Here is a 13283-nt window from a genome sequence, read left to right on the forward strand (position 1 = left end):
GGACATTGCTATCCTGTATGCGGCCTGCGTGAATATCACTTGCTAAGCCTGGATCGGGAGGATGAACTTGGCTATGAAGGACGACAAGTGATAACAATGACAAAGCGATACTTGAATAACTGTGTAATCCATGTTGGACTTTGTTTTATTAATATGAACATCTAGTGGGGTTTGCTGACATTTGTGTATTACAGCGCCTGTGGTTGCTATGACAGCGGTCAGCTGACCGCTTGAGGTAGTGCCCACAGAGCAGCCATTGGTTGGTGCTAGCGCATGCGCAGTGGACGCGGCAGAACACCGGCGTTTGCACATGTCGCGCTCCTTCCTCGCTCTGCTTGGCGGTCTCAGCTGTTGGGAGGTGGGTCTCTCTGTGTGTTTTTAACCTGTGTTACACTTCTATGAGTTCTAATAAAGTAGATGTATATAGTTTTTGTGACACAAGGATGATGAGGGTTAATTTATATTAATTGCAATGTGATGACTTTTGGCTACTACTGCTTTATATAGCATGATATGTTTCTAATCCTGTATGCTTGAAAAAGACCATAGTGGTTGAAACGTTGCATCTGTGCCATGCTGGAATAAATTCTATTTTTTCATTAATTTCCGCCTTTGTGGGATGCTGTTACCCCTCTTGGATTTAGAGGGAAAAAAATGTCTCCAAATCAATTGATGCCAGAAAGTTATAAAGATTTGTAAATGACTTCTATTTAAAAATCTTAAAAATCTTCCAGTACTTATCAGCTGCTGTATGTTCTGTAGAAGGGGTTTATTCTTTCCAGTATGACACAGTGCTCTCTGCTGCCACCTCTGTCAGGTTTTCTATGGGGATTTGCCATTAGTTCCATTAGTGTACATTAACCAGTAATCTGCTGATCACTGTTACAATACATTGCACTTTATTACAGTATACTGTTTATGTCAGCAGCATTAAACCTCTGGCGTGGCTCTGTAGAGGCATATCAAGGGTAGGTCGGTGGGCCTTCAGAAGGGCTACCATGGAGACAGATCAGAAGCCAGTCCATCAGAACCCACTACATTCCGTGGTCATTATTTGACAGCAGTATGTAACGGGTTAAACTGCCGAGACCAGAGGATTCTCCGCTCCGGGTTGTTACAACAGGAGCCCAGCATTTACTTATTCCGACCGCACTGTAAAACAGACTTTTGTAGGAACATTTGTGATCGCCGTAAAAAGGTGTATTGGTGGTCACTAAGGAGTTAACAACATAATGCAATAAAGCATAATATGACAATTAGGAAAATGCAAGTCTGACTGTCTGCAAATATTACGGCAAAAAAAAATTATCTGCCAAAACAAGCAGAATCAGGCAAATATCGCAAATGTCACCCCTGACAACAATCAGCTGAGGGGCCGATCATAAGCTGATCGTTCTCTTTCAGCCTGTTATAAATTCATCGGCCGATGACTGCGCGTCACTTTGTACGATGTAAGGTGCGGCTGATTAAAATGTATAGAAAATAATAAAGTTTTATACTTACCTGTCCATGCTTCCCAGTGTCCTCCTATGTGTTCCCCACTGACCGGGGTTGCTGCTGAAGCTTTTTCATCCTTCTCTGCAGTAACAGGCCGCTCAGTCTATCACTGGCCGCAGTGCTGTCCTGTCTCGGTCAGCGGTTGGCTGAGCTGCCTTTTTTACTTCAGAGATGGGTGTAGAAGCTTTAGCGGTGGTTGTGGGCAGCGGGATCAGGCAGGAGGACACCAGGGAGCATAGAGAGGTAAGTATAAAACTTTATTATTTACCATATAAAGCAAGGGCTGCACGGACATTGTTTACCCCATGCACCCCTTGCCGCATGATAATCAAGCCTTATAACAGCCTTCATAAGTAAATGCCCATCTAGCAGCCCTAAGATTCGGTATTTCATGGTTTTTCCAGAATTTTTACATTTTTTGTCTAGTTACTGTGAGGATGTGAAGAATGACAGTTCAGCGGAAACAGGAAAAGAAATCTATATTTAAATTTAACCCCTTAATTACACAGGCCATTTTAATTTTTGCAGTTTAGTTTTTCTCAAAAATATTTGGTAGGTGAAAAAAAGAGATATTGTTTTAACTGATGAACAACTGCATTTATTATCCAAGGGTCTATCATTTATTCAATGGACTGGTTTAGACTGGATCTGGACTTGCATCATTTTTTTCATAGAATAAAATTGAAAGTGTTTTTTGAAGAGCAAACTAAGAGTTAACCTAAGATGAAGCAGCAACTTTCAGCCACCTGTGCATAATCATTGTGCTGAAGCGTATATGCAGATTGTTTTGAAGGAAGTGGAGTTGTTGAGACAAAGGGCACAGAAGGGCATCATTAACCATAACCTTACTAGGCTAGAAAAGGTAGCTTTGGAAGAGCTGATCAGATGTGCGCATCACCATCAAGCCCGCCGACAAAGGTGGGGCCTTGGTGGTGATGCGCACAGAAGCCTATAAACACCAAGTTGTCTAGCAACCCCATTTTTGAGTTTCAACGAGAGTTGAAGAAATTGGTGAAGGACGCAATGACAGCGGAGATCATTGATGAACACCTACATGAGTATTTGTTGATTGAGAATTCTACTACACCAGTAATATACATGCTACCTAAAATTCATAAGCGGTTGGAAGCCCCACCTGGACATCCAATCGTTTCTGGAAGGGGTTCACTTTGTTCTAATGTTGCAATTTTTCTTAATCGTATACTCAGACATTTTTCTATAGAATATGCAAAAGAAGAGCCCGTGGAGCCTCATCAAAGAGTCTCAAAACACAGGACTAGCCAGATATCCCCCCGGGAAGGACCCAGCCAAGGGGTGGCTCCTCTAAGGAGACCACCAAAACCACCATATTAAGTGGCCCTATAAGTCAGTGTAAAGACAAGTGAAAAACCAAGGCCAGGTAACCATCCACATACAGCTGTTTCGGGGTATTGCCCCTCATCAGTGTGGAGCAGGATTCTGGCTAGGTGGGAGCAATGCCTAGTAGAGCCATAAGAGAAACAGATCACTGATCTCAGGGAGACCAGCCAAACGACAACACTGCCGGCTGCTAGTAAAAGCGTTCAATGCAGTGAAGTCCTAGGTGCATTGCCCCCTGGGAAACATGCCTAGTAAAGCCATAAGAGAAACAGATCACTGATCTCAGGGAGACCAGCCAAACGACAACACCAAAGTCCTAGGTGCATTGCCCCCTGGGAAACATGAATATGCAAAAAAAGAGCCTGTGGAGCCTCATCAAAGAGTCTCAAAACACAGGACTAGCCAGATATCCCTCCGGGAAGGACCCAGTGATCTGTTTCTCTCATGGCTCTACTAGGCATTGCTCCCACCTAGCCAGAATCCTGCTCCACACTGATGAGGGGCAACACCCCGAAAGAGCTGTATGTGGGTGGCTACCTGGCCTTGGATTTTCACTTGTCATTACATTGACTTATAGGGCCACTTAATATGGTGGATTTGGTGGTTTCCTAACAGGAGCTGCCCCTTAGCTGGGTCCTTTCCGGAGGGATATCTGGCTAGTCCTGTGTTTTGAGACTCTTTGATGAGGCTCCACAGGCTTTTCTTTTGCATATTCATGTTTCCCAGGGGGCAATGCACCTAGGACTTCACTGCATTGAGTGCTTTTACTAGCAGCCGACAGTGTTGTCGTTTGGCTGGTCTCCCTGAGATCAGTGATCTGTTTCTCTTATTTTTCTATAGAAGCTGTCTCTTATGTAAGAGACACAACCGATTTTTTAACCAAAATTTCTACCTTGCATGTTTCAGATCAGTGTATACTAGCGTCTTTTGATGTGGTTTTGCTATATACTGTACATCAATTTCTCATGATTTGGGCTTGACTGCAGTTCAGAAGAAACTTGCCAGCAGGGACATGCCTCCAGAACACACAAACTTCCTCCTGACGCTGCTTGGGTTCGTCCTGCGTAAGAGTTTTTTTGCGTTTGGTGATGTTTTTTTTTTTTTTTGCAGCGTCGTGGGACCGCCTAACATCTATGTGGTGGTCCTGGAGGAGGAGTTTGTGTATCTTCCTGGAGTCATGTCCATTGCTGGCTCTGGTATATAGATGATATCTTTTTGTTGTGGGAGAAGACAGAGGAGGAGCATCTTCAAGGTTGACAACAGGCTGGAATCTGACCTATTTGTAAAGCCTAGCGATAGGAATAATATCTTACATTTCCATCATCCAAAGAGGATGTTGGAATCTTTGCCATGTGCCAAATGCTCCGAGTCAGATGTGTGGTTGGACAAGAGGTAGATGAGTAGATTAAATTCTATGTGTGAAAAGTTCATTGCCAGGGGGTACCCTCCACAGTTGGTTCATCAGCATAAAAATAAGGCTTTGGATATGCCAAGATCTGATCTATTTAAACCTAAAATGCGTTCTATGGAGAAGCGGGTACCTTTCATTTCTACATTTAGACCACTGATGTTGAAGGGAGATACATTCCATCATCCATACACAGGACAGAAGTTCACGATCAAACAAAGGTTTAGTTGCAGGTTTATTTTATATGTTTTTAACATTGTTTTATTTTCACAGATTGACAGCTATTCCCTGGTTGTGATCTGCCAAAACAAGGGCCTGTTGGTATGAGGAGGAGTCATTTTGTTCACATAATGTGAGCAATACCACATTGTCTCCTGGATGATGAACTATATGGAATAACCTGTCCGTGCCATAAACGATAGCGATTGGTTGGTGTTAGCGCATGCGCAGTGGACGCGGCAGGACACCGGCGTTTGCACATGTCGCGCTCCTTCCTCGCTCTGCTTGGCGGTCTCAGCTGTTGGGAGGTGGGTCTCTCTGTGTGTTTTTAACCTGTGATACACTTCTGTGAGTTCTAATAAAGTAGATGTATATAGTTTTTGTGACACAAGGATGATGAGGGTTAATTTGAATGAATTGCAATGTGATGACTATTGGCTACTACTGCTTTATATAGCATGATATGTTCCTAATCCTGAATGCTTGAAAAAGAGCATTGTGGTTGAAACGTTGCATCTGTGCCATGCTGGCATAAATTCTATTTTTTCATTCATTTTCGCCTTTGTGGGACGCTGTTACCCCTCTTGGATTTAGAGAAAAAAAAAGGTCTCCAAATCAATTGATGCCAGAAAGTTATAAAGATTTGTAAATGACTTCTATTTAAAAATCTTTAAAATATTCCATTACTTATCAGCTGCTGTATGTTCTGCAGAAAGGGGTATATACTTTCAAGTCGGACACAGTGCTCTCTGCTGCCACCTCTGTCAGGTTTTCTATGGGGATTTGCCACTGCTCTGGACAGTTCCTGACATGGACAGAGGTGGCAGCAGAGAGCACTCTGTCCGACTGAAAAGAATACACCACTTCCTGCAGGACATACAGCAGCGGATAAGTACTGGAAGGCAGGAGATTTGTAAATAGAAATAATTTACAAATCTATATAATTTTCTGACATCTGTTGATTTAAGAACAAAGCTGAAATCCAACATTCCTGATCTGTCTCTGCTGTGTACTGAGGTCTATAAAAAAGAAGTGTATAAAAAAAAAAAAAAAATAAACAAATAAAAACATAACCATAGAAAACAGTTCTATAGAAATAAGTTGAACATATCAGTGACTTGCAGCCCGGATAGGTTTCAGGGCATAATAGGAGATATATTAAGATTAGGGCAAAAAAGGTTAAAAAAAATACAGATTAACCCGCCAATAACTTCTGATAGGAATCCAAGAACGCCTCCATCTCTTCTATGTTATCAGTCCTAGTAAAGGACACTTGTTTCCTGCATTATCCACCAGCCATACAATAAATACTGACTCCTATAGAACTAAACAATAGATCTTAACCTTTTGTTTTAACCGTATCTTCTAAATAATTTTTTTTTATGTTTATCTTGAAATGTAACCACATCTAAGTGCCGTAAACCGCCTGGTAATGACATTACTTGAGCGCACTTCTCTCCATGAGCCAGAAATTATGACACCCTATTCATTCTGAGAACAGGTAGGAGGCCTGTGGTGCAACTAATGGGGGGATGGTAAGAATATTCGTCTATCTATACTTTATATATAGATTCCATAATGTGATCAGCAAAAAAAGATGTGGTGCAGGAGTGCTGCTGTATGTATGGAGGTTCAGGGTTCTGGGGAATTTTAACCATACGTTATATCCGCCTGTCAGAGCAAACACCAGGCGACAGAAGAAACTTAGCAAATTCTTACAGATTTAGATTTTAGATAAAATAATTTTTATTATATATAATATATTACATATTCTGTAGCACTGTACAATTCGGGGGGCTTGTACAGTACACTTACTCTGAACATTTACATGTTGTACAGAAGCTGAATCACAGAACTCGCTGCGCTCCAACTATTGCAAAACTACATTTCCCATCAGGCCTGGACAGCTGAAGCTAAAGCTGGAGGACTTATGGTCCTTTTACACAGGACGATTGATCGTTCGTTTTTGCACGATAACGGTCAAATTCGAATGATAATCGTACGTGTAAATGCAGCGAACGATCAAACGACGAGCGAAAAATCGTTCATTTTGATCTTTCAACATGTTCTCAAATCATCATTGATCGTTCGCAAAAAATTCGCAGATCGTTCCGTGTAAACAGTCTTCCAACGATTTCACCTATGTGTGAGATAGGCTTAAACGATCGCAAAACGATCGCATAGCGAATTTTCCGTATGATGTATTGTTCCGTCTAAACGCTGATCGTTATAAAAAAAACATCGTCGTTCAAAATCGTTAATCGTGCGATCGGGCAAATTATCGCACCGTGTAAAAGTACCATAAGAGTTTGACACACATGGACTGAATCATCCCAGCAACTGCACAGAGGTGCTTTGATATTGGTAAGATCCCATAGTTATTTTTAAAGTAGTCAATGGAAATTGCCCAGAACCGCCATGGGCACGCCAAGATTTCCTGAACAGTTATATAATACAATCATCCCATCAACAATCACAATGGTCTAACAGCTTTGATAATGATCAGACATTAGGTCAACTTGAATCTGTTTCAATTTGTCCATCACTTTGTTGCCCAGGACCGCTATGGGCACATACAACTACCCTGAATAATTATATTATGTAATAAGTAGCTTAACAGCTCTAGAATTGGATCCTCCTAGCAATAACATACAGATGGAAAACTGTTAGTATTCTGCTTATATCCAACAGTTAACTGTGCCACATTTTACTGAAAAAAGCAGTGCTAGGTAAAGCTACACTAAGTGAATGCAAACCTGCCTGGGATATCTAGCCTAAGACAAGAATTAAAAAGAAAATAATATATGGGTGAGCTATTTTTTCTACCAATCATCTATCTTTCTACTATACAGAAGTCAGAGCAACAACCATACCCCATAGTAGTAGCTCAGAACAATAATGGACATATATCTATTACTCAATGAAAATTGCCCAGGACCACCATGGGAATGTCAACTTTCCCTGACAGCTCACTAATACACAAGATAAAAAAGATTGGTCATCTTAGCAACATGACGGTGGTCAAAATTCTTTAATGGTTTGACTACAAGGCAACTTGCCTTTCTTTTACATTGTCTTACATATCATTATGTTGTCCAGTACCGCCATGGCCACGCACAGCTACCCTAAAGTCATATTTTGTAATAACTAGTCAGCAGTTTTGGAGCTCATTCAATTGACTGAAGTATGACTACTATAAGACTGTCTCCTATATATAATAGCCTTAATACTGCCCCTTCATACAATTACTATATAAATTATTTCTTTTACTTACATAGTGCTAACATATTTGCTGTACAGCAAATCAACACTCAGATCAGTTCCTGACCTCATTGAGGCTCACAACCTAAAAGTAACTTATAAAGGCTGTATAAGATGGCTCACCTTGCACTGTAAACAAGCACTGAATTTCTCATATTACACGGGGAGATGTGCAGCCAACATCAGATGATTTTATGACATGTCAGAATTGAGCAAAAAGACAGTAAGTGAGCATTTTCTTGTTTATCAGCTGATCACTGACCGTATTACATGGGGAGTATTACCTGAATTGACAGATAATCATTGCACATAATAGTTCCGTTGTGTAAACTATAGACCCAGGAGACACCTACATCAGCATGACAACATACAAACCACATGGCATACATTACTTCCAGTTATTCTTATTAGTCCGATTATAAACCAGTATTCCAGCTCTGCAAGGTAACAATGCCAACCATATAACTGCTATAATGCTACTTTGAAAAAAAAAACAACTAAAAACCTGTCCAGAGGGATTGAACTAAACGTGTAAGTCTTAGGTGCTCATGACCATGTTTTTGGTTCACCATTTGCCATTCCCAAAATGTTCTTAACCTATATAGGTAATAAAAGACTTTAAATTGAAAATGTTGGTCCCCTCAAAAATAATCTGCGTTTAATGTTTGAGGGGGATGAGGAAAAGGCCAATCTACTAAATACATTATTCTCCTCTGTATTCACAGAGGAAAATCCTATAACAGATGACATGACTAGGGTTGATGTAAAGTCTCCCATAAATCTCACCTGCCTAACACAAGAAGAAGTGGGGCGACACCTTAGAAACCTTAAAATCCATAATTCATCGAGTCCCATAAGTCATCAATACCAGAGATTTGCAGGAATTTGCAGGAATCCTATTAGACGAAACAATTTTTAACGATTAACGATAATGATTGCCAACAAGAGCTTTTGGCAACAACCTGAAATTGTTCATCATAACACAAAGAACCATAGTCATCAGCTATGATGGTTACTACAACCGTTTACGCCTTCTGATCCCAGCAAAAGAATTAACTATGTGCACATTTAGCGAAAGATAAACGAACGATTAACAATGATTTTATGATCATCTTAAAATATGTGATCAACAGCGCACAAACAATTTTTTTAATAGTTGCCTGCATACACATGAAACGAATATTACTATATAACGATTTTTCGCATGATAATCGTCACATGTAATAAGACCCTTATTCCTAATATGTAAAGATTCTATATTGAAAGGGACTGTTCCACAAGACTGGCGCATAGCTAATGTATTACCAATATTCAAGAAGGGGTCAAAGAGTGATCCTGGAAACTATAGGCCTGTAAGTCTAACATCTACAGTGGGTAAAGTATTTGAAGGATTTGTAAGAGATGCTATACTGGAGTATCTTAATGAAAATAATCTTATAACGCAGCACCAGCATGGATTTATGAGGGATCGGTCCTGCGAGACTATTCTAATCAGCTTCTATGAGGTCAATTATAGACTGGACCTGAGGAGGCTGTGGATGTTTTTCAAAGGCATTTGATACTGTGACGCATGAAAGGTTGTTCCATAAAATGACGATGTCGGGACTAGGGTGATAGAAAACAGTGGGTGGTCAATGATGAAACAGTGGGGTACCACAGGGGTCAGTGTTGGGTCCACTTCTTTTTAATATTTTTATTAATGACCTCGTAGAGGGGCTACAGAGCAGAATCTCTGTTTTTGCAGATGACACTAAACTGGGTAAAGTAATCAGCACAGAGGATGATAATGTCATATTACAGAGGGATTTGAAGAAGCTGGAGGCTTGGGTAGAGAAATAGCAAATGAAGTTTTATGTGGCTAAATGTAAGATTATGCACTTGGGCCATAGAAATAATAAATACAGTTATCTGCTAAATAATAAAACACTGGGTAACACTGCTTCAGAAAAGGACCTGAGGGTATTGGTGGACAGTAAACCGAACTTTAGTGATCAGTGCCAGGCAGCAGCTGCCAAGGCTAATACAATAATGGTATGCATCAAAAGCTTAGATGCTAAAGATAAGAATAAAGTTTTGCCTCTTTATAAATCATTGGTCAGACCACATATGGTATATACGGTGTCCACTTTTGGGCAATTGTATAAGCTTGGGGCTATACAAGATGTCTTATGGGGGGTTCTGATCTTTATAGTGATATCTTTACTCCTAGGCCCTGTAACCATGACAAGGGGCATCCTCTACGTCTAGAGGAAAGAAGGTTTCACCACCAGCACAGACGGGGATTCTTTACTGTAAGAGTAGTGAGACTATGGAACTCTCTGCCACATGATGTTGTCATGGCTGATTCATTAAATAAGTTCAAGGAAGGCCTGGATGCTTCTCTATAAATATAATATTAAAAGTTATGAGCACTAGATTATATGTGATAGGACGCTGATCCAGAGATTATTCTGATGCCATTAGAGCCGGGAAGGAATTTTCTCCCTGAATGGGGCAATTGGTATCTGCCTCATAGGGGGTTTTGCCTTCCTCTGGATCAACACAGTAGGGTTATAGGGTTAGGCGGGCTTGCCGGGCATTCAGTTTCAGCATTTGGCTCTTGGTTGTCTAGAGAAGTTGGATGCAGCTTTGGGGCTGCTAGGAGAACATGATACAACCAATGGCTGCGTCCATATTTTCCAAGACTCCCAGGGGCTGTGTCCTGTTGGGAGTCAGGTGCTGGTCATTCAGGCTTGGCCAAACCCGAGTGTTCGGCAAGTTCACTCTTGATGGACTCTTGTCTTTTTTTAATCTTATTAACTCTGTGTATGCATCTAAGCAGCTAAAAGAAATATAGACAGCAGGTTTATAGGTTTATCTGTAACACTCAATGTCAGGTAGCTGCTGATAAAGCAATAGAATATAGAGTGCATATAAAACACACTAATGTACATGATAATCATCTAGTTTATGCCGTATAGCACAGACCTTTTAGAAATGATCTGTAAGTAGAATGTAGGACAAAGCAATAAGTCAGGAGGAAAATGTGTTGCAGTTGCAATTTTTATTTTTTTCTTCTTTGCAGTGGAAATGAAAGTTCGCAGATCTCTCTATCGCATTGACTGTTTATGCGGTGGCTTTTGAGGTAAATGTGATAAATTTGCAAAATATTCTCTAAGATTACTGCACTACCTCGGATGTATGGGCAACCAGTCCCCATGTGTGAAGGATGCCCCAAAGCCACAGGAAGAAAGGTGTGGCCTCACCAGATTTATAATGCAGCTACAGGAGCCTAGCATCTTCCCAAACCGTATCCCCCATACACACCGCTCACAAGAATGAGGCAGCTAAGGGGTTGGCTACTGTGGCAGGTAACACATAAAGTTTTGTTTTTTCTATTTTTTTTTTATTATGATTGATTTTTTTATGTTTTTTACTATATTTTAAATAATTTTTTCATTATTATTTCTGCACAATTAAATTGTTGGTACTATTTATTATTTTATTACTTTTATTATTAATTTAAAAATAATTAAAAATCACAAAAAAATTACAAAATTGCACCTTTTTATGTCTTTTTTTTTATAACAGTATACTGAATTGGTAGGCCAAATTAGTTGACTCTAGAAGCGAGTGAAAATTGTAATGTAGAGTATTCCTTTCTATCTGCTCAATTCTAGAAGACATTTATATAAGTGTATATTTACATAAAGTTGTAGAATTGTGAATTAAAGGGAAGAGTGGCTACAAAGAGTGTCTCTCACTCTGGAGGACTCAATACATCCACATATTATACAGCCTATTGATGTGAGTGGGCACTATGTAATGCTTTATTTTTCCTGTGGGGGTGCTGCAGACAAACTGAAGACTTGTTAGGTTTGCCTACAGCTTACTTAATCCCCACAGCCATGTCCGGGATGCCCTCTCCCACAGTGTCAGGCTAGTTTGTGTTTGATTTAACTAAGTTCTAGGAGTTTTAAAAAAATCTATAATATATACTGGTTTCACCTTCCTAAAACAGATGGTCATTTGCTTGACTGTACATTGAAGTGAATGGAGAAGATATTAAAGGGGATAAAAAAACTCAAGCCTTCCAGTACTTATCAGTAGTTGTATGTCCTACCAGATTTTGAGTAATTTGTTTCAATCTGTATCAGTTCCTGTCACAGACAGAGGGAGCAGCAGAGAGCACCATGTCAGACCGGAAATAATACAGCAGTTTATACAAGTAATTTACACATCTTTATAACTTTTTTAGCACCAGTTAATTAGACTTTTTTAGACATCATGGGTGCTATGGCATAGCAGTGATCAGTGTATGCAATCTAATGATTGCATGTAAAAGTCCCCCAGGGGGACTTAAAATGTGTAAAAAAAAGTAAAAAAAAAAGGTAAAAATGTTAATGTTAAGTACCCCAAAGCCCCTCCCCCAATAAATATTAAAATCACCCCCTATCCCATAATATAAATAAAACATATAAGAATAATTAAATAAACATATTATATACTGTAGTGTACAAAATTGTCCAGTCTATTACAATATAACAACCGTACAGTGAACGGCGTAAACGAAAAGAGGCATGGGGCATGAGTGAGCACGGAGAGGAGAAGAGGCAGCCCTTCAAAACACTACATCCTGTAATTTTCTCTCACCAAGCTACCAGATAAGCACTGACCTTTCTGACCTCTGAATCCAGTGTTGTATGTGCCCAGACAGTCTCTACACTGCTGGGCTGCTTCTCTGCTCTCCCTGCTCACTCATCCCCCTCGACTTCTCCCCCCTCCATAGCTTATAATGGACTTAGCAAACCCATCTTCCCTTTGCTTCTCTGTAATAAAGACGGCGGCTGGGGAACAGCTTGTTGAGCACAGAAAGAGGCTTTTTTGCCTAATAAACCCTGTTACAGAGTTTCTTTAAATCGCCTGTACTATTGATGGAGGGGCTTTTTATGATTCAAGTAATGTCGGATCTTTACTATTACTTCTGCAGGTCATCATCGCTATTATGGCGGTAGTACTCATCACTCACCCTGTGGATGGCGCTAGTGATTCCATAAAGAAAAACAAAGGCTCCAGGAATAAAACGGGCTCAAACTGCATCGAGGTGCAAGTGAACAAACCGGTCAGGCCTCAGCAAGACTACAGTGACATCAGAGCTTTTAAGAAAAGAAGCATTGTGCCCTTCGAATACAGGTAAGTGATGCTGAACTGGGAATATATTCCTGAAACTTCTTTATTTTTTGGCAGTTATGGGACAGAATTTAAAAGTAATAATAATAATAATAATAATAATAATAATAATAATAATAATAATAATAATAATAATAATAATATAATATATATAATATAATATAAATAATAATATATAATATATAATTTATAATATATATATATATATAATATATAATATAAATAATAATAATAATAATATAAAATATTGTCATTGTGCCACTGAAGTAAATGGGTCCTGTGCCACTACAACAGCCCAGACACATATACATTGTCACCCGATTTTGACAGACTGCTGACATATCTGTCCCTCTAAAGCCAGAACTGTAAT

The sequence above is a fragment of the Dendropsophus ebraccatus genome, chromosome 6 (assembly GCF_027789765.1).
Source record: "Dendropsophus ebraccatus isolate aDenEbr1 chromosome 6, aDenEbr1.pat, whole genome shotgun sequence".
In the NCBI taxonomy this organism is placed as follows: domain Eukaryota; kingdom Metazoa; phylum Chordata; class Amphibia; order Anura; family Hylidae; genus Dendropsophus; species Dendropsophus ebraccatus.